At 38.0% G+C, this 20,739-nt stretch overlaps 1 long non-coding RNA gene across 3 annotated transcripts in view; it reads right to left on the bottom strand.

The window, feature by feature from the left end:
* Positions 1–20,739, bottom strand: part of LOC133253943 (uncharacterized) — a 259,624-nt gene that overhangs the window by 108,441 nt on the left and 130,444 nt on the right. The window lies entirely within an intron of this gene.

The raw sequence follows: 20,739 nt of genomic DNA, 5'->3' as shown, positions 1-20,739 counted from the left end.
AGATAGCATATTCAAAAGCAGAGACATTACTTTGCCAACAAAGGTCCGTCTAGTCAAGGCTATGGTTTTTCCTGTGGTCATGTATGGATGTGAGAGTTGGACTGTGAAGAAAGCTGAGTGCTGAAGAATTGATACTTTTGAACTGTGATGTTGGAGAAGACCCTTGAGAGGGCCTTGGACTGCAAGGAGATCCAACCAGTCCATCCTAAAGCAGATCATTCCTGGGTGTTCACTGGAAGGACTGATGCTAAAGCTGAAACTCCATTACTGTGGCCACCTCATGCAAAGAGTTGACTCATTGGAAAAGACTCTGATGCTGGGAGGGATTGGGGGCCAGAGGAGAAGTGGACAACAGAGGATGAGATGGCTGGATGGCATCACTGACTCGATGGACGTGAGTTTGAGTGAATTCTGGCAGTTGGTGATGACAGGGAGGCCTGGCTTGCTGCAAGTCATGGGGTTGCAAAAAGTCAGACATGACTGAGTGTCTGAACTAACTGAACTGATGAGTTGTTTGGAATATATGTAGTTTAAGTTTCTTGTGCAAGTCCACATTGACCTGATCCATAAGTAATCTAATAGATGGATGTAAATTTCTATACACAGATCTTGACTGAGGACAAAGACATAGATAAGAGTAGAGATTAATGGTAATTTAAATGAAGGTAATGAAAGAGTAATAAGTATACTGGTTGAGTAAAAGAGAAAATGCAAATACACAAAACTGAAGATGTTAAACATTTCATGCAAAGATGGGCACTATAGGGGACAGAAATTGTATGGACCTAACAGAAGCAGAAAATATTAAGAAAAGGTGGCAAGAATACACAGAAGAACTATACAAAAATATCTTCACGACCCGGATAACCACGATGGTGTGATCTCTCACCTAAAGACAGACATCCTGGAGTCCAAAGTCAAGTGGGTCTTAGGTATCATCACTATGAAGAAAGCTAGTGGAGGTGATGGAATTCCAGTTCAGCTATTTCAGATCCTAAAAGATGCTGCTGTGAAAGTGCTCACTCAACATGCCATCAAATTTGGAAAACTCAGCAGTGGCCACAGGCCTGGAAAAGGTCAGTTTTCATTCCAACCCCAAAGAAAGGCAATTCCAAAGAATGTTCAAACTACCGCACAATTACACTCATCTCAAATGCTAGCAAAGTAATGCTCAAAATTCTCCAAGCGAGGCTTCAGGAGTATATGAACTTAGAATTTCCAGATGTTTAAGCTGGATTTAGAAAGGCAGAGGAATCAGAGACCAAATTGCCAACATTTTTTGGATCATTGACAGAGCAAGAAAGTTCCAGAAAAATGTCTACTTCTTCTTGATTGACTAGCCAAAGCCTTTGACTGTGTAGATCACAACAAACTGTGGAAAATTCTTAAAGAGATGGAAATAGCAGTTTACCTCCTTCTGAGAAATCTCTATGCCGGTTTAGAAGCAACAGTTAGAACCTGACATGAAACAACAGAGATAAGCTTGAAGTGAGTAAAAAATTTCTAGAAGGCCAATATGTTTGGAGCATGGCTGGAGAAACTTCTAGAAATATAGCCACAGATTTGGGCAAAGGAGGGTTTACAGTCTATGAAATTTAGATAAGTAGAGTTTATTCTAGTGTTTATGGGAGGTTGTGGAAAGGTTTTGAGCAGAAATGTACCAAGACCTAATTTACATTTTCAAAAGGATTTCCTTATTCTTATCTGGGAAAGTGTCTACAGGGAGAGAAATAGGAAAGATGAAGGTCAGTGACAGGAGCCTAGGAGACACAGGTTCATTCCCTGCGTCAGGAAGATCCCTTGGAGACTCCGGGCATGGAAACCCACTCCGGTATTCCTGCCTGGAGAATCTCATGGACAGAGGAGCCTGGCAGGCTACACTCCATAGAGTTGCAAATATTTGGCCTTGACTGAAGCAACTTAGCATGCACACATATGGGAGTCCAGGTCGGGTGGATGGTGGGATTGCTTAGGATGTTTGCAATAAAGAAGTGAGCAGCATTTGCATTGAGAATCTATTCTGAAGGTAGCCACATTTAAAGCACTTTCTGATATAGAGAGAATGGGACAAGTCAAGATGACTTGCAGATGCTAATATAGATGTGAAACACTGAGTTAAGAGTTAGTTGTAAGAGGGAGAATGGACATATCTGCTTAAGCCCAGATTATTTGTCTACGTCTTACAAACATTCAAATATTCATCTACTATTGAGAAGATAGTGCTAATTTTATGTGTAGAGGTAAGGGAAGAGTTGGGGCTAGAGAGAAAGGGGGACCTGAATGTATTAATGTGGTTAGAAGAGAGATGTACAGATTGAGGTCTGCAGAATCCATATTTAGAGTTTTGAAGATAAGAAAGACCTCAAAAAGAGACTGGGAAAAAAATCATCTTTGTAGTAGGAGGGAAACCTTGAGAGTGTATTTACTCAGTGGCCAAGTAAAGACAGTAACTCATGTTGTAGGGAGCATCTTCTTTTTTAAATGCTGCCTACAGTTCAAAAAAAGAGAAGGTACGAAAAAAAATAATTCAAGCAGAAGAATTCAGTGAGAGAACTTTGGTAGGTTGCTGGGGATAAAATGCTGGATGGAGAAGAATATAAAAGAATAGGAATTAAGAAATAAAGGTAGCAGATACAGAAATCTTTCTGATAATTTTTGTTTCTATAAATGAGAACAAAAAAGCAGGAGATGTAGTCTGAAAAGGTTGTGAGGTCAAAGGAGTATCTTTTTAAAGTACAAGAGATAGTAGAGCATACTTACAAGATAATGGGTATTTTCTTGTGGAGGAGAACTTGATGACAGTTCAAAGTGTTTGAGTGGAATAGAAAGGTGATCTTAGGCACAGTGGAAGGTTTGATTTAGTTGTTGGGATCATTCACCCATTTGTGGAAAACAGAAAACAACACATAAATTGAGATAGACTGTTGGTTGGATTTGTTAATGAAAAGGCAATTAAATTATTTTCCAGTTGTTTCTGTTTTTTATCAGGGAAGAAAGAATCAAGTTACTAGTTGAGAGTAAGGAATTTGCTTGGATGGAAATGAATTTGGTTATCAATTGTTAATTATCAATATCTGGGAATAATGTAGTTGACGTTTCTAACTGGTCAAAATTATTGTCGGAGCTGTGCTTGGATAAGAAGCCAAAACCAGAGTTAGCAATACGACTAAATTAGAACAAATTAAAAGACTATCATAGCAACTTCCCTGGAGGTGCAGTGGTTAAGAATTCACACTCTCAATGCAGGGGGTGCATGTTTGATCCCTGGTCAGGGAATTAAGCTCTCTCAGCCAGTAAAGAATCTGCCTGCAATGAGAGAAACCTGGGTTTGATTCCCAGGTTGGGAAGATCCCCTGGAGAAGGGTATGGCAACCCACTCCAGTATTCTTGCCTGAAGAATTCCATGGGCAGAATGGCCTGGCAGGCTACAGTCTGTGGTTTCTCACAGAGTTGGGCATGACTGAATGGATACACCTTCATTTCAGGGAACTAAGATCCCGCATACTACACTGCATGGCCAAATAAATAATAATAATAATTAAAAAATAGAAGCATGAGTTCAGTAAATAAATAAATGAATAAAAGACTGTCATATAGTTAACATCAAGATTCTAGTCAGTACTTTTGACAATTAACATGCTTTTTGATCTTTCTTTATGTTTCTCCATATTTCTATGCTTTTCCTTCTCCCCCTTTTTTGACTTATCCTCTCCAGCAGAGTATTAGCATAAAGATTAAGAAACTGTAAATATCAAGTAATTTTATTTTCAAGAGAAATTTCTAGAGAAATATTTGTTGGGAGAGAGGACTCCAGAGAATACTGTACTCTAGATTTATTTGTGGGTATAATTTATCTAGGCTAACTTTGTCTCTTGAAAATGGGTAATCAAAAGTTGTTTGAATCCCTATTTAGTTATAGGTTTTCAATAAGGAAAAGGAAACAATAGTAAAGAGTCCACTGTGATTCAGCCTTCTAATTGTGAAAAGTCTGGATGTACTTTATCGTAAGTACACCTCTGTTCACTACACAATGCCTTCTTGATTAACTCTCCTAGGAAATTATAGCTTTAGCAATTGTTCATGCAGATTCCGTAGACTTCTGCCACAACAATTTGACTCTTCAAATACTTTTCTTTTGAAGATGTGGCATTTAGTTCAATGGGAGAAAAAGTTAAATTTAAGCCATAGGGAGAATAGAAGGAAACTGGCAGTATCTGTCTTGATACAACACAAGCTGATTGCTGCTGAGTTTTCCAAGACGCATTTGCATACCTTACACAGTGTCTTGGAAAGGCAGAGGATAAAGTTTTTAGGTATGCAATTCTCACTTTCTAGGGTTTGAGTATGTGGTAAGGTATTTATAAGCTTTTTATACGGATACAAACTTGATGGAAAGGTATTTACCAATATCATACAGTTTGATACCAGTAGCTATATTAAGCTATATGGGTATTCAAACCCTCCTTGAAGGGCAAGAAAAAGAGTTCTTATCTCTCTAATGAAGAGTTTTTAATGACAGGGCACAACCAAAAATAACTGCTCACGAGAAGATGTCTCCAATTTTCATCTCATACTAGAATGAACACAGTGCTTACAGCATAGTACATGCTCACTAAAAAGTTCACATATGAAGAATGAATACCTAACCCCCTTGTCAGCCAACAGGATTTTTTACATTTTTTCCTTCTATGGTCCTCCAAATATTTGCTTATATTTTAAAGGTTATCTTCTACTGAGAAATTAGTGTTTGCCTGAATCTTTTAATTTGTCCATGCTCAAAGCTATATGGGGAAAGCCAGAGTTTCCTGTCCCTAAATTTTAGAATCCAAGGGAAAAGGGCTGTACCATTTCCTATCCAGGTTTCCTATTGAAAGATTTATTTCATTGTTAGAAAGCTTTCTCTTCTTGAAAAGCTTCTGGAACACAGAGAAGTAGGTACAACTTTACTTAAAAGAAATCAGAACAGTATATTAAAACAGGTTTAGATTTTCTAAAGGGCCATGATAATAATTCCACCCACTTCTTTCCCACCAGCTCTTTTGTTGATTCTCTATTTGTAAGGTTCTTCCAGGGTTCATTTTAAAGTAGTGATAAGGATCTATATGCCAGATTAAATATGTTAAAGTGGATATAATGAGAAAAAGTGGAGGATGAGAGTCTGTACAAGTCTTTCAAGGGGCCTCTCAGTAAAGAGAACTATGAAGCTTGGGGGTAAATGAGGCAGGTTTGAGTTTCATGTAATTAAACCACCAGAGTCCTTCTATTTATAACTCCATCATTTTTACTCTATGGCTAATTTTTTTTTCTAATACTTTAACAGAGTTCAAATCATCCCTTCCTGTTTTTTTTTTTTTAATTATGGAAGTACTGAATCACATTTATATAGGGAAAAAAACAGATAAGAAGAAAAATCTGATAATATATGGTAGAAAGAGAAAATTCAATAGAGTAAAATACATTCAAAGGCAGAAGGGTCCAGATAGAAACAGGGGCCAGGAAGCGGGGAAAGATTTCTCTCTATTATAAAAGAAGGAAAATGAAAGAAAGAAACATAAAGGACCCAGTTCTTTAAGTTCGTTAGTTCTTTAAGGATGTTAAGAACACCCCATCTAGTATGTCTGCTTTCTTTGCTGAGTAGTAAGCAAGATGAACTGCTGAAAGTGGAAGGAATCAGGTGGTTTCCGAAATTTGAAACTCTCCCAGAAGATTTGAAATAGTTGTTTTGGAGAATGTGAAAATGAGCTGATGATGAAAATGTAAAGATTATCAGGAAATTTTTGAATGACAAACATCTGTAGAAAATAATAAGGTAATTAGCAACCAGAATAGGAGTTTCAGGAAATGGGATACCTGAAACTTCAACATTCACAGTTAAAACATTTCTAATAATGATAAGATCCAGAAGGTGGCCCTAGCAAGAGGTAACTGAAATGGAGGGAAAGTCATTAGGGAAGAGCAGATAAAGGAGCTGACTGATGGACTTTGTTGAAAAGATTATTCACACTGACTTTGCAATTACCTTTTAGGCAACTTCTTCAATGTGTCCAACCACATATATGCTTTGACTGCATGTAAGCAGCCTTAAAGATGGCCCCAGTGATTCCCATTTATAGGATTCATTTGGTATTCCTTTGCATGATCCTCTCCCACATGTAATAGAGTAGATCTTGTAACCAGTACAGTATTGTGGAAATAATGCAAATTATTACAAATCATTGAAGGAAATTGACAGTAAAGAGGACCAAAGTGAAGAGAGCTTACTGTTCAAACAATTCTAGGAAACTGATGCCTGATGTAAGACAATAAACACTTGGCCCTCATCTTTTATTTCTCTTTGATCACTTGCTCTGAAAGAAGCTGCCATGCTATGAAATTATTCAGGTGGCTCTCTGAAAATGAACTGAGTCTTTGTACACTGGTGACTCAGATGGTAAAGAATCTGCCTGCAATGCAGGAGACCCAGGTTCAATCCCTGGGTTGGGAAGATCCCCTGGAGAAGAGAATGGCTGCCCACTTCAGTATTCTTGCCTGGAAAATCCCATGGACAGAGGAGCCTGGCAGGCTACATTTCATGGGGATTGCAGAGTTGGACATGACTGAGTGACTAACACTTTCACCAAGATAAGGACTGGATTTCCAACCAAGAATCCATAGGATTGGATTCTTCAACACTAGCTGTCAAGTAAAGCACCATGTACCAGTTACCAATCCTATGAGAGGGCCATAAACACTTCTGCCCATTGCATTTTGGTATTGGAATCACCAGGGGAAACACGACTCAATCAAGTAGTGAATAGAACAGAGTTTCATTTATATATAGAAAAGACAGAACAAGATTAGCTTTGTGCCACAGTGGAGGAACCCTGTCCCTTCCCTGAGGAAGAGAAACATAACTGTGGAGTTGGCCAGATGCCACATGAGGCACAAGCTTTAAGCAGAAACAAAAGAGAACTCATGGAGTGTCCAACAAGGAAAGAGATTCCCACATAAAGTGGTAAGCTTGTTACCAGCTGTGTGAGCCCTTTATATTTTGGTAAAGAAGCACTCCATGACCAAGACCTATTCTTTACATAGCTGAGTAGGGGTCAAAAAGACTTCATGCATAAGACTGTTTTTCTCAGCCATAGCCGGAGCTTCAGATGGTTACCATTCTGACCAACATCTTGACTGTAGCCTTATCAGAGACACTGAGCCAGAACCACAAAGCTAAGCTACTGTAGGATTCCTGACCCAGTAACATGTAACATAATATGTGCTTATTGTTATTTTCAGCCACTGTGTTTTGAAGTATTTTGTATTTAGTGATAGATAACTATGCAAATATAATTGAACAGTGCATGAGAAGTCAAATTTTAAATTCCATAGATAACTATCACTTACTAGGATCTGTGAAAAATTCTGTCTCAGGTAACTAGATGGAGAGGGTTCTCATGTCAGGAAGAGTGAGTGTTTTGTGATTCTATAAATCTGAAACAATGGCCAAGAAAGACATTTTGTTACCACAGCTCGAAATTTTTTACAGCCTGAAATGAGCGTGTGGTTATGATCTATGATGCAGTATTAGGGACCTGTGATCATTCCTTCCTCTATGTGTTAGAGTTGAAAAAATTCATCTCTTCAGAGGAAAATCTTAGTTCACTGGATAAGGCACCTTGGGTTCATCATTATTAGGAGGTGGAATAAATTTCTGTTTATTTATCTTTCTTGGGACAACTGAGATTTATTTTTAGAATGTTAGTCTAGTTTCACATCTTGATTATTTAAATATTAAAGAGAATGGCTTTGTACTTTACCAGTCTACCAGCAAGGAAAAATAATAGAACTCAAATTACTTGTCAGGAATATTAGCTTTGAGGTGACCATTGATCAATGTTTTTTCTTAAAGTTTATATAAGAAAAAGCATTAATGTGTGGTCTTCTGAAGATTCCTTCAGACTGACTTCTTTTGTGGTTGTTCATCTGGGGGTCAGAAATGCCTTTGGAATCTAATAAATATTACACAATTTCTTAAGAAAATACATAATGTTTGTACAAAATTTTGATTACAAATGTAGGTGTCAAGAACTTTTAATGGTCTATTGATTTATAACTTCTGCTTCTGATGGTTAAATTTAACCTTGTATTCAGCTAGTGTTCCCAAATACTTGCTAAAAATGCAGCTCTCTGGATTTTTACCTCAAACCTAGTATACTGGAAACTTCAAAAGAAGAGCCTGTAAAAACTATATATTTTACTATACCCATGGTGACTCTTATGATTGGAAGAATTTTGGAAATATCAAGTGAGTCAGACTATCAAAAAAGTGAATAAATAGACTATGACAATTTAATCCTTGATATATATTATTTAGGCATTATGATATCAGCCTATATCAATAGACATTATAATATAAATTTTTATTAAGAATGGGTGTGTCTCAGTGCATTATTTGAATATAATTTAAGTTGTTCTGTTGGTTACATTTTATTTAAAAGAGTCTCAAACTCAGTGGCATAAAACAAGGATTGCCTTATGTTTATTGATTTTTTGAGTCATAAATTTGGGTGTAAGCACAGTGGAGCTTGCTTGTTCCCGCTCCCTATCTAAGACTCTGCCTGGGAAGACCTAAAGAATTATGGAAACTGAAAAAGCTAGCAGCTAGAAAGATCTGGAGACTTACTCTCATTTGCAATGTCTGGCTTCATATGACTCAAAGAATGAGCTCAGCTGGAATACTGGCTGGAGTGTCTACGAGAAATGTTGCTATGCGTCTTTATGTTTCTCAAAGCATGGCAGTCTCAGGGGAGTCATGTGTCTTACATGGGATCTCAGGGCTCCAAGAGAGAGCATTCCAACAAATGAGGCAGAATTTTCATGGCTTCTTCTGACATAGCCTTGGAAAATCATGCATCATTCTTTCTACAGTATGCAAGTAATTTTCTAAGGCCAGGCTCTATTCAGTGTTCAGGGAATCTGACCTCACTTAATGTTTTAGCGTGAGAAGAGTCAAATAATTTGAGGTCATCTTTAAAACTAACAATTTGTTACAGTTTTCCATAAAAAAAGAACTATGTGTGTGTGTGCGTGCTGTGTGCCTGTGTGCTGTGTGTTGTGTGTATGTGCATTCATTATATGCTTTTGGCTAATTACACTGTATGAATAGTTGATATTTTTTAGAAAAAGGAGACCCTGTATGAGATGTTTAACATGTCACTTCACATAAGAGCAGCCCTGGCTCAGTAGTAAAGAAGCCACCTGTCAATGCAGGAGACATGGGGTTGATCCCTGGGTTGGGAAGATCCCCTGGATCCCCTGGAGAAATGGCAACCCACTCTAGTATTCTTGCCTGGGAAATCCCATGGACAGAGGAGTCTGATGGGCTATAGTCCATGGGGTCACAAAAGAGTTAGACGTGACTTACTGACTAAAAAACAAACAAAATCACTGGTCATGGAGTGCCCAAATTAAACATTATTTCTTGGTGTGTCTGAGAAGGTGTTTATGGATGAGATTAGCATTTCAATCAGTGAGTTCAGTAAAAAGAGATTGTCCTCCCTACTGTGAGTGGACAGCAAACCAATTAATGCTTTAATTGAACAAAAGTTGGAGAAAAAACATTTTTGCTTTTTTTTCTAGCCTCACTGTTTGAGCTGAGATAGCTCGTGTCATCTTCTCTTGACCTCATGCTGATATTTGCACCATTGCTTCATATGGTTCTCAGGCTTTTGGACTTGGACTGAATTATACCACTATAATTCAGTTCACAGATAGCAGATTGTGCTGCTTCTCAACCTCCATAATCATGTGAACCAGTTTCTCACAATAAATCTCCTAAGAGTATCAACAATCACATGAAATGGTCAAAATATTCCAGTTCAAGGAAGATTTTCTTAGTTGGATTTGGAAGAAACATCCAACTGTATGTTGCTTATGAGAAATTCACTTTAAATATAAAGACATAAATAACTTAAAAGGAATAAAATTTATACTATGCTAATTTTAATCCAAAGAAAGCTTGAAGAGGCTATATAAATGTCAGCCAATGTGGATTACAGAGAAAATATTACTTGAGATATAGAATGTCATTCCATAATTATTAAAGGGTCAGTTTATCAAGAAGGTGGAATAATCCTAAATGTTTATGCATCTAATAGAGTTTCAAAAAATGTGAAAGGAAAGTTGACAGAACTGCAAGGAGAACAAAGTAATTCCATTATTAAAGTGAGAGATTTCAATAGTCTCCTCTCAATAAACTGTAACTTAAGTAAAAAGAAATCAGGGAGAATACAAAAGACCTGAACAATGCTATCAATGAAATCGACCTGATTGACAAGTTTAGAACAATCTGTCCAAAAACAACAGACTGGATATTGTGTTCAATTGTGCAGGAAACATTTACCAAGATCAACTATAAAACTAGTCTCAATAAATCTATGCATGTGCACTCAGTCTCTCAGTCTTGTCTTACTCTTTGCACCCCTATGGACTGTAACCAGACAGGCTTCTCTGTCCATAGGATTTTCCAGGTAAGAACACTAGAGTGGGTTGTATTTCCTTCACGATAAATCCATAGGATTTAAATAATACAGAGTATTATTTAACATAACATAACGTAACATAATGGAACTCTAACATAAATTAGATGCTAATACAGATCTGGAAACTCCAAATCTGGAAATTCCAAATATTTGGAGATAAAGAAAATACTTCTAAATAACCTGGGGATCAAAAACTAAATCAAAACTAAGGTCCAAAATACTTTGAACTGAATGAAAGTAAAGTCACAGCATAACAAAATTTGCTGGATGCCACAAAAGCATTACCAAGGGAGAATTTTGTAGTACTAAATGACTATATTAGACAATATGAAAGTTTCAAATATGAAACATGCACTTCCACTTTAAGAGGTAAGGTGATTTTAAAAAGAGCAAATTAAATCCAACATAAATGAAATGAAATAATAAAGATCATAGTGAAAATCAGAAAGTAGAAAACAGAAACAAAGTAAAAATCAATTAACCTAAAATGTACATCTTGAGGAAGTTTATAAAATTGATAACATCTATCCAGACTGATCGGGAAAAAAAATGAAGAACCAGACTGTCAAAGAAACAAGAGAGATGCTATCATGATAGAATCAACAGGTTTTAAAGGGATAATCAGATAAGATCAGATCAGATCAGTCGCTCAGTCGTGTCCGACTCTTTGCGACCCCATGAATCGCAGCACGCAAGGCCTCCCTGTCCATCACCAACTCCCAGAATTCACTCAGACTCACGTCCATTGGGTCAGTGATGCCATCCAGCCATCTCATCCTCTGTCGTCCCCTTCTCCTCCTGCCCCCAATCCCTCCCAGCATCAGGGTCTTTTCCAATGAGTCAACTCTTCGCATGAGGTGGCCAAAGTACTGGAATTTCAGCTTTAGCATCATTCCTTCCAAAGAAATCCCAGGGCTGATCTCCTTCAGAATGGACTGGTTGGACCTCCTTGCAGTCCAAGGGACTCTCAACAGTCTTCTCCAACACCACAGTTCAAAAGCATCAATCCTTCAGCGCTCAGCCTTCTTCACAGTCCAACTCTCACATCCATACATGACCACAGGAAAAACCATAGCCTTGACTAGACGAACCTTTATTGGCAAAGTAATGTCTCTGCTTTTGAATATGCTATCTAGGTTGGTCATAACTTTCCTTCCAAGGAGTAAGCGTCTTTTAATTTCATGGCGGCAGTCACCATCTGTAGTGATTTTGGAGCCCCAAAAAATAAAGTCTGCCCCTGTTTCCACTGTTTCCCCATCTATTTCCCATGAAGTGGTGGGACCGGATGCATGATCTTCGTTTTCTGAATGTTGAGCTTTAAGCCGACTTTTTCACTATCCACTTTCACCTTCATCAAGAGGCTTTTGAGTTGCTCTTCACTTTCTGCCATAAGGGTGGTGTCATCTGCATATCTGAGGTTATTGAGATTTCTCCTGGCAATCTTGATTCCAGCTTGTGTTTCTTCCAGTCCAGCGTTTCTCATGATGTACCCTGCATAGAAGTTAAATAAGCAGGGTGACAATATACAGCCTTGATGAACTCCTTTTCCTATTTGGAACCAGTCTGTTGTTCCATGTCCAGTTCTAACTGTTGCTTCCTGAAAGTAAAGAAACTTTACAAGCAACACTTTGCTAATAATTCAAACAATGTAAGTGAAATGGACAAATTTCTTGAAAGATATGAGTAACAAAACTTTCTCAACAAAAACATGATCTGAATAGCCCTTTCATCCATTAAAGACATTGAATTTAAGGTTAAAAGCCTTCCACAGGGACAACTTGAGGCTTTTATGGCTGTATTGGTATATTCTACCAAAAGCTCAACATTCAAAAACTAAGATCATGACATCTAGTCCCATCGCTTCATGGCAAATAGAAGGGGGAAAGGTAGAAACAGTGACAGATTTTGTTTTCTTGGGCTCAAAAATTACTGTGGATAGCTGTGGACTGCAGCTATAAAATTAAGATGCTTGCTCTTGGAAGGAAAGTTATGACAAACCTAGACAACCTGTGAAAAGCAGAGACATCACTTTGCTGACAAAGGGCCATCTAGTCACAGCTATGGTTTTCCCAGAAATCATGTATGGATGTGAGATTTGGACCATAAAGAAGGTTAAGGGCCGAAGAATTGATGCTTTCAAATTGTGGAGCTGAAGAAGACTCTTGAGAGTTCCTTGGACTGCAATGAGATCAAACCTGTCAATCCTAAAGGAAGTCAACCCTGAATATTCATTGGAAAGACTGATGCTGAAGTTGAAACTCCAACACTTTAGCCATTTGATGCAAAGAGTTGACTAAATGCAAAAGACCCTGATGCTGAGGATTGAGGGCAGGAGGAGAAAGGGGTGTCAGAGGATGAAATGGTTGGATGGCATCATCCACTCAATGGACATGAGTTTGAGCAAACTCTGGGATATAGTGAAGGAGATGAAAGCCTGGTGTGTGGCAGTTTATGGGGTTGCAATGAGTCAGACACAATTGAGCAACTGAAAAACAACAATTACCATTCATGGAAGGAAGGAATAGTAAAAAATCTATACAAATTCTTATTGAGAAAAACAAAATCATTGGAGTGACCAGTTTACAATCAAAATGAGATATCACTTGCTATAGATTGTCTTTTTAAATGTTAAACATATGTTTACTACATAATTCAGATATTTCGCTCCTAGGTATTAATACCCAAGAAAAATAAAAAGCATTTATTTGTACAAAAACTCCTACAAAAATGTATGCAGCATCTATATTTGTAATAATCCAAAACTGGAAAAAATACTCATAAATGGGTAAGTATATATATATAAAAAAAACCCAACTGTTATATACATCTAGAAGAATACTCAACAGTAAGATTGAAGGTGAAATCAATATACACAATCACATCATCATACTGAACTATATGCTGCTGCTGCTAAGTCGCTTCACTCGTGTCCGACTCTGTGCGACCCCATAGACGGCAGCCCACCAGGCTCCCCCATCCCTGGGATTCTCCAGGCAAGAACACTGGAGTGGGTTGCCATTTCCTTCTCCAATGCATGAAAGTGAAAAGTGAAAGTGAAGTCGCTCAGTCGTGTCCGACTCTTAGCGACCCCATGGACTGCAGCACGCCAGGCTCCTCCATCCATGGGATTTTCCAGGCAAGAGTACTGGAGTGGGGTGCCGTTGCCTTCTCCGAACTGAATTATATTAGATAGACAAATAATAATACTGTGTGATTCCAATTATATATAATTCTAGAAAATGAAAACTAATCTTTTAGTAGTACCAGAAGTTACATCAGTATATACGTGGGGAAAAGATAAAACACATTAACGGGGAAGGGCGAGAGATTACAAAGGGGCTTGAGGAGATTTCTATGTAATGTGTATGATCATTTCTGGGCTTGTGATGAAGGCCTAAAGTGTGTATACTGATTTTTCTTTTTATGTGCAGTGCTAATATTTTCAGAGCTATAGCATTCTGTGGAGAGTCATTGTTTTTGTTGCTGTTCAGTTGCTAAACTGTGTCTGATTCTTTGTGGCCCCAAAGACTGTAGCCCACCTGCTTAGTCTGTCCATGGAATTTCCCAGGTAAGACTATTGGAGTGAGTTGCCTTCCTTCACCACGGGATCTTCCCAACACAGGGATCAAATCCGCAATTCCTGCTTGACAGATGAATTCTTCACCACTGAGCCACAAGGGAAGCTTCCTGGAGGGTCATGAAAGTGAAAGTGAAGTCGCTCAGTCATGTCTGACTCTTTGCAACTCCATGGACTGTGGCCTACCACACTCCTCCATCCATGGGATTTTCCAGGCAAGAGTACTGGAGTGGGTTGCCATTGCCTTCTCCAGAGGGTCATAGTTGACCTTATTTTCCAAACTGTAGTAACAGATCTACTATACAGCTGGCATTCCATATCCAAGGATTCCAAATCCACAGATTAAACTAATTGTGGATGAAAACTATTTGAAAATAAATTCCAGGGAGTTCCAAAAAGCAAAATTTGAATTTTATTTGTGCACCAACAATAATTTCCATAGCATTTGCAACTATTTACATAGCATTTACATTTTTTAAGGTATTTAGGTAATCTAGACATGATTTAAAGTATACAGGAAGTTACATGCAAATACTACACCATTTTATATAAAGGACCTGAGCATTCATGAATTTGGTATCCATAGAAGTCCTGAAACCAGTCTCCCTCAAGATACTGAGGTGAGACTAGTTAAATTTTTCTAAATGGCAGATGACTTATTATCAAATGTTAAATTTATATCTATTTTCACTAACAGAAAATTTTTGTAAATTTTATATTTTAATGGTTCAGTTCATTTGCTTAGTTGTGTTTGACTTTTTGCAACCTCATGAACTGCAGCACGCCAGTCTTCCCTATCCATCACCAACTCCTGGATCTTACTTAAACTCATGTCCATTGAGTTGCTGATGCCATCCAGCCATCTTATCCTCTGTCATCCCCTTCTGCCCCTGCCTTCAATCTTCTCAAGCATCAGGGTCTTTTCAAATGAGTCAGTTTTCGCATCAGGTGGTCAAAGTACTGGAGTTTCAGCTTCAACATCAGTCCTTACAATGAACACTTAGGACTTATTTCCATTAGGATGGACAGGTTGGATCTCCTCGCAGACCAAGGGACTCTCAAGAGTCTTCTCCAACACCACACTTCAAAAGCATCAATTCTTCAGTGCTAAGCTTTCTTTATAGTCCAACTCTCACATCCATATATGCTGCTGCTGCTATTGCTAAGTAGCTTCAGTTGTGTCCGACTCTGTGGCACCCCATAGATGGCAGCCCACCAGGCTCTGCCATCTCTGGGATTCTCCAGGCAAGAACTGAAGTGGGTTGCCATTTCCTTCTCCAATGCATGAAAGTGAAATCACTCAGTCGTGTCTGACTTGATATATGACTATTGGAAAAACCATAGCTTTGACTAGATGGACTTTTGTTGGCAAAGTGATGTCTCTGCTTTTTTATTTTTTTGCTATCTAGGTTGGTCATAGCTTTTTTTCCAAGGAGCAAACATCTTTTAAGAAATGTTCAAAATTCTCCAAGCCAGGCTTCAACAGTACATGAACCATGAACATCCAGATGTTCAAGCTAGATTTAGAAAAGGCAGAGGAACAAGAGATCAAATTGCAAACATTTAGTGCTGCTGCTACTGCTAAGTCGCTTCAGTCATGTCTGACTCTTAGCGACCCCATGGACTGCAGCCTACCAGGCCCCTCCATCCATGGGATTTTCCGGGCAACAGTACTGGGGTGGGGTGCCATTACCTTTTCCCAAATATTTACTATATCATCAAAAAACCAAAAGAGTTCCAGAAGAACATCTACTTCTGCTTTATTGACTACACCAAAGCCTTTGACTGTGTAGATCACAATAAACTGTGGAAAATTCTTCAAGAAATGGGAATGGCAGACTACCTTACCTGTCTCCTGGGAAATCTTTATGCAGGTCAAGAAGCAACAGTTAGAACTGGACATGGAACAACAGGCTGGTTCCAAATCGGGAAAGGATTACATCAAGGCTGTATATTGTCACCTTGCTTATTTAACTTATATTCAGAGAGTATATCATGCGAAATGGCAGGCTAGATGAAGCACAAGATAGAATCAAGATTGCCAGGAGAAGTATCAATAGCCTCAGATATGCAGATGACACCACCTTTATGGCAGAAAGTGAAGACGAACTATGGAGTTTCTTGATGAAAGTGAAAGAGAAGAGTGAAAACGTTGGCTTAAATCTCAACATTCAGAAAACTAAGATCATGGCATCCAGTCCCATCAATTCATGGCAAATAGATGTGGAGATATTCAAAACAGTGAAAGACTTTATTTTGGGGAGCTACAAAATCACTGCAGATGGTGACTGCAGCCATGAAATTAAAAGACACTTGCTCCTTGGAAAAAAAGCTATGACCCACCTAGACAGCAAATTAAAAAGCAAATTTTAATGGTATTTTACACTAATAGTGAATTTTTTGACATTTGAAGCAAGTTAGTTATAAAATTATGAATTACACAATTGCATTTGAGGAGAGCAACTTGAATATCTTTGGAATGGAGTAAAATTTCTGAAAAACACATTAAATGAGTGGGTTTTAAGTCCAATTTGCTCAGTGAGAAGAGTTCTTTAATAGCTATCAGTGATGATCATGTTGAAAATAATATTTTAATGGAGTATCGGGTTCTATTACAATAATTTAGTATTCATCAGGAATATAAAAAATAGAATAATTTGAAACTTAAAAATCCAAAATAATTAAATGATTATAGCATACTGATTTCTAGAAATATATATCAGAAAGTGCCAACAGAATTATTTGTTAACAAGCAAAAACTCATAAAAATTGGAAATGCTTTTCATTAAAAACATATAATGAGTTTTATACATCCTGTGAATATTTTTGCAGTTTTATTTTTCAGATGCTATAAAAAATCATTTCTCATTTTAATTTACTGACATGTCAAAAAGGAATATTGCATAACTATTTTCAAAATCATGTTTAACAATCTGACCTAATGCATTATGTGCTTGAGAATCAGCTGTCAACACGATATTTAAAAAATTAAAAGTAATACAGATGACTCAAAACTAAAAGCATCTTTGGCTACAAAAGGAAGAAGAATGATAATACTTGAAGATTTTAGAATGTGATCTGTTATTTAATAGGGAATATATGTGATACATTTTATGAAAAAAATAGATCTCCATGAAGAACAATTTCTTAGTAAAAGTTTTGCTTTGAAATTAATTACTAAGATAATTTCTGATAAACTCAAGGCTACTTTGAAGGTTGATTATCTACCATTTTTCCTAAAAAAAAAAAATTAATGTTTCAATAAGGCAACTCATCTGAACTTATCTATTTCTGTTAATTATATTAACTTTCTTCCAGAAATGCAGTCTCAAAATACAGATGCCTACTCCTTTTTGTTCATTCTTTGTCTCCTGTTAATGGCAATTCACTGAACTTGCAGTTTTCCTCACTTTGAGCATATGCAGCCAATGCATTAGTCACATAGCATCAGCCACTGTTGCCCTTATGACTCCCTGCTTAAACTATTTCAATGGAGATTTCAGTATCCATGAGATAGTATCCAAAATCCTCACTGGGTTTAAGGCCTTCTGAAATCCTCTCTGTGGAAATCATTAAGACCCTCAAGGGGTTCAGATTCCTGACTAAGAGTAAAATAATCTCCCACTGGTAAAATTATCTGTCTCTGTCCCCTGCCTCTTCTGCCCTCAGGAGGGCTGTATTGAAGTCCTTAGTGTTTTTTCTCTTAGGACTTTGTGAAGACTCCAGGACATCAATTCACTTTTGCTAACATGGCTCCATTCCAATCTCAATAAATGAATGATGTGAATCCCAAAGACAATTCAAAGAGGATTTTTGCTGTGACCTAACCAAGACTGTCAACTCTCTTCTCCAGTTCAACTCAGCTAGCTCCATATTATCAAAGCAGTTCTAATAATATTATCTATAAAATAAAGTTAGTCAAAAATATTTATTAGAGTTTACCAAGTGTCAGGTGCTGGCCTTTGTATTTTGTATTTACATAAATTATTTTATTGAATCCTCTTACTTAACCTTTGAATAAATTTCAATTATGATAATTAAAGAAATAAGTTTTAGAAACTTTAAGGAACATGCCCAAGATCACAAATCTAGGTACTGGTGAAATCAAAATAGAAATCTGTGTGTCAAGATTCTCCATCTCCTCTATATTATTTTATAACATGTTTCCATCTTATTCGATTTATTCCAAAATGCATCAGGGAATTTGTTGGAAAATAAATATGTAGTTATTTATATAAAAACACCACCAAACAAACTTTGACTAATGTTTTTGTATCACTTACTCTTCAGAGAAGCTAACTGTCAGATTACATTTAATTTAACCATGTAACTGCTCAAAATTCTCCAAGCCAGGCTTCAGCAATACGTGAACTGTGAAATTCCAGATGTTCAAGCTGGTTTTAGAAAAGGCAGAGGAGCCAGAGATCAAATTGCCAACATCCTCTAGATCATCGAAAAAGCAAGAGAGTTCCAGGAAAACATCTATTTCTGCTTTATTGACTATGCCAAAGCCTTTGACTGTGTGGATCACAATAAACTGTGGAGAATTCTGAAAGATATGGGAATACCAGACCACCTGATCTGCCTCTTGAGAAACCTGTATGCAGGTCAGGAAACAACAGTTAGAACTGGACATGGAACAACAGACTGGTTCCAAATAGGAAAAGGAGTATGTCAAAGCTGTATATTGTCACCCTGCTTATTTAACTTGTATGCAGAGAACATCATGAGAAACGCTGGGCTGGAAGAAGCACAAGCTGGAATCAAGATTGCCGGGAGAAATATCAATAACCTCAGATATGCAGATGACACCACCCTTATGGCACAAAGTGAAGAGGAACTAAAGAGCCTCTTGATGAAAGTGAAAGAGGAGAGTGAAAAAGTTGGCTTAAAGCTCAACATTCAGAAAATGAAGATCATAGCATCTGGTCCCATCACTTCATGGGAGAGAGATGGGGAAACAGTGGAAACAGTGTCAGACTTTATATTTTGGGGGCTCCAAAATCACTGCAGATGGTGACTGTAGCCATGAAATCAAAAGACGCTTACTCCTTGGAAGAAAAGTTATGACCAACCTAGACAGCATATTCAAAAGGGCTATGGTTTTTCCAGTAGTCATGTACGGATGTGAGAGTTGGACTGTGAAGAAAGCTGAGTGCCAAAAGAATTGATGCTTTTGAACTGTGGTGTTGTAGAAGACTCTTGAGAGTCCCTTGGACTGCAAGGAAATCCAACCAGCCCATCTTAAAGGAGATCAGTCCTGGGTGTTCATTGGAAAGACTGTTGCTGAGGCTGAAACTCCAACTCTTTGACCACCTTATGCAAAGAGTTGACTAATTGGAAAAGACCCTGATGCTGGGAGTGATTGGGGGCAGGAGGAGAAGGGGAGGACAGAGGATGAGATGGCTGGATGGCATCACCGATTTGATGCACATGAGTTTGGGTGAACTCTGGGATTTGGTAATGGATAGGGAGGCCTGTCATGCTGCGATTCATGGGGTCGCAAAAAGTCGAACATAACTGAGGGACTAAACTGAACTGAACATGAGAAAGAATAAGAATGCCTTAGTTATAATGGTTTCTCACTTTCTCTTATTCTTTCATGCTCCATCTGCCTGTGTGAACATTGGTATGGTTGTGCATTTTCCACCAGAAGCCATGAGTCAACTGAATACTCAAGTGTGGATCTGGAATTAAGGCTGGTTTCCCTTCATTACTGCAAAAGAATGTGCTTTAGTTGTGAAATGGATATATAAATTCTTATCAAAGACCAATGGGGGAAAAAAAATATAGTGCATGCAAATCTTCCTTAAGGATCAGATCAGATCAGTCGCTCAGTCGTGTCCGACTCTTTGCGACCCCATGAATCGTGGCACGCAAGGCCTCCCTGTCCATCACCAACTCCCGGAGTTCACTCAGACTCACATCCGTCGGGTCAGTGATGCCATCCAGCCATCTCATCCTCTGTCGTCCCCTTCTCCTCCTGCCCCCAATCCTCCCAGCATCAGAGTCTTTTCCAATGAGTCAACTCTTCGCATGAGGTGGCCAAAGTACTGGAGTTTCAGCTTTAGCATCATTCCTTCCAAAGATATCCCAGGGCTGATCTCCTTCAGAATGGACTGGTTGGATCTCCTTGCAGTACAAGGGACTCGCAAGAGTCTTCTCCAACACCACAGTTCAAAAGCATCAATTCTTTGGCGCTCAGCCTTCTACACAGTCCAACTCTCACATCCATACATGACCACAGGAAAAACCATAGCCCTGACTAGACGAACCTTTGTTGGCAAAGTAATGTCTCTGCTTTTGAATATGCTGTCTAGGTTGGTCATAACTTTCCTTCCAAGGAGTAAGCGTCTTTTAATTTCATGGATAATTGCTCTTTTTTCACATATTTCTAAATCCATTTCTTTTTTATCTTTCTCATGACCACTACCATAAATTTTAATACTTGTCTATTGTCTAGATTATTTCACTGACTCTTAATTGGTCTTCCATCTTTAGTTTTCCTTCAGTATTTTGTATGTATGACACCAGCCAAGATTTTCTGAAATAGTATATCACGCCACTCCCTTTCCCGATATTTGCATGAGTCCTTATATCTCCTCTGAGATGGGTAAAGGGCATTTACATTTATTTTTCTCTCCA

This window comes from Bos javanicus, chromosome 9 (genome assembly GCF_032452875.1).
Source record: "Bos javanicus breed banteng chromosome 9, ARS-OSU_banteng_1.0, whole genome shotgun sequence".
Classification (NCBI taxonomy): Eukaryota; Metazoa; Chordata; class Mammalia; order Artiodactyla; family Bovidae; genus Bos; species Bos javanicus.
Note: the sequence above shows the minus strand (reverse complement) of the source record. Positions and strands in the feature narration are given on the sequence as shown.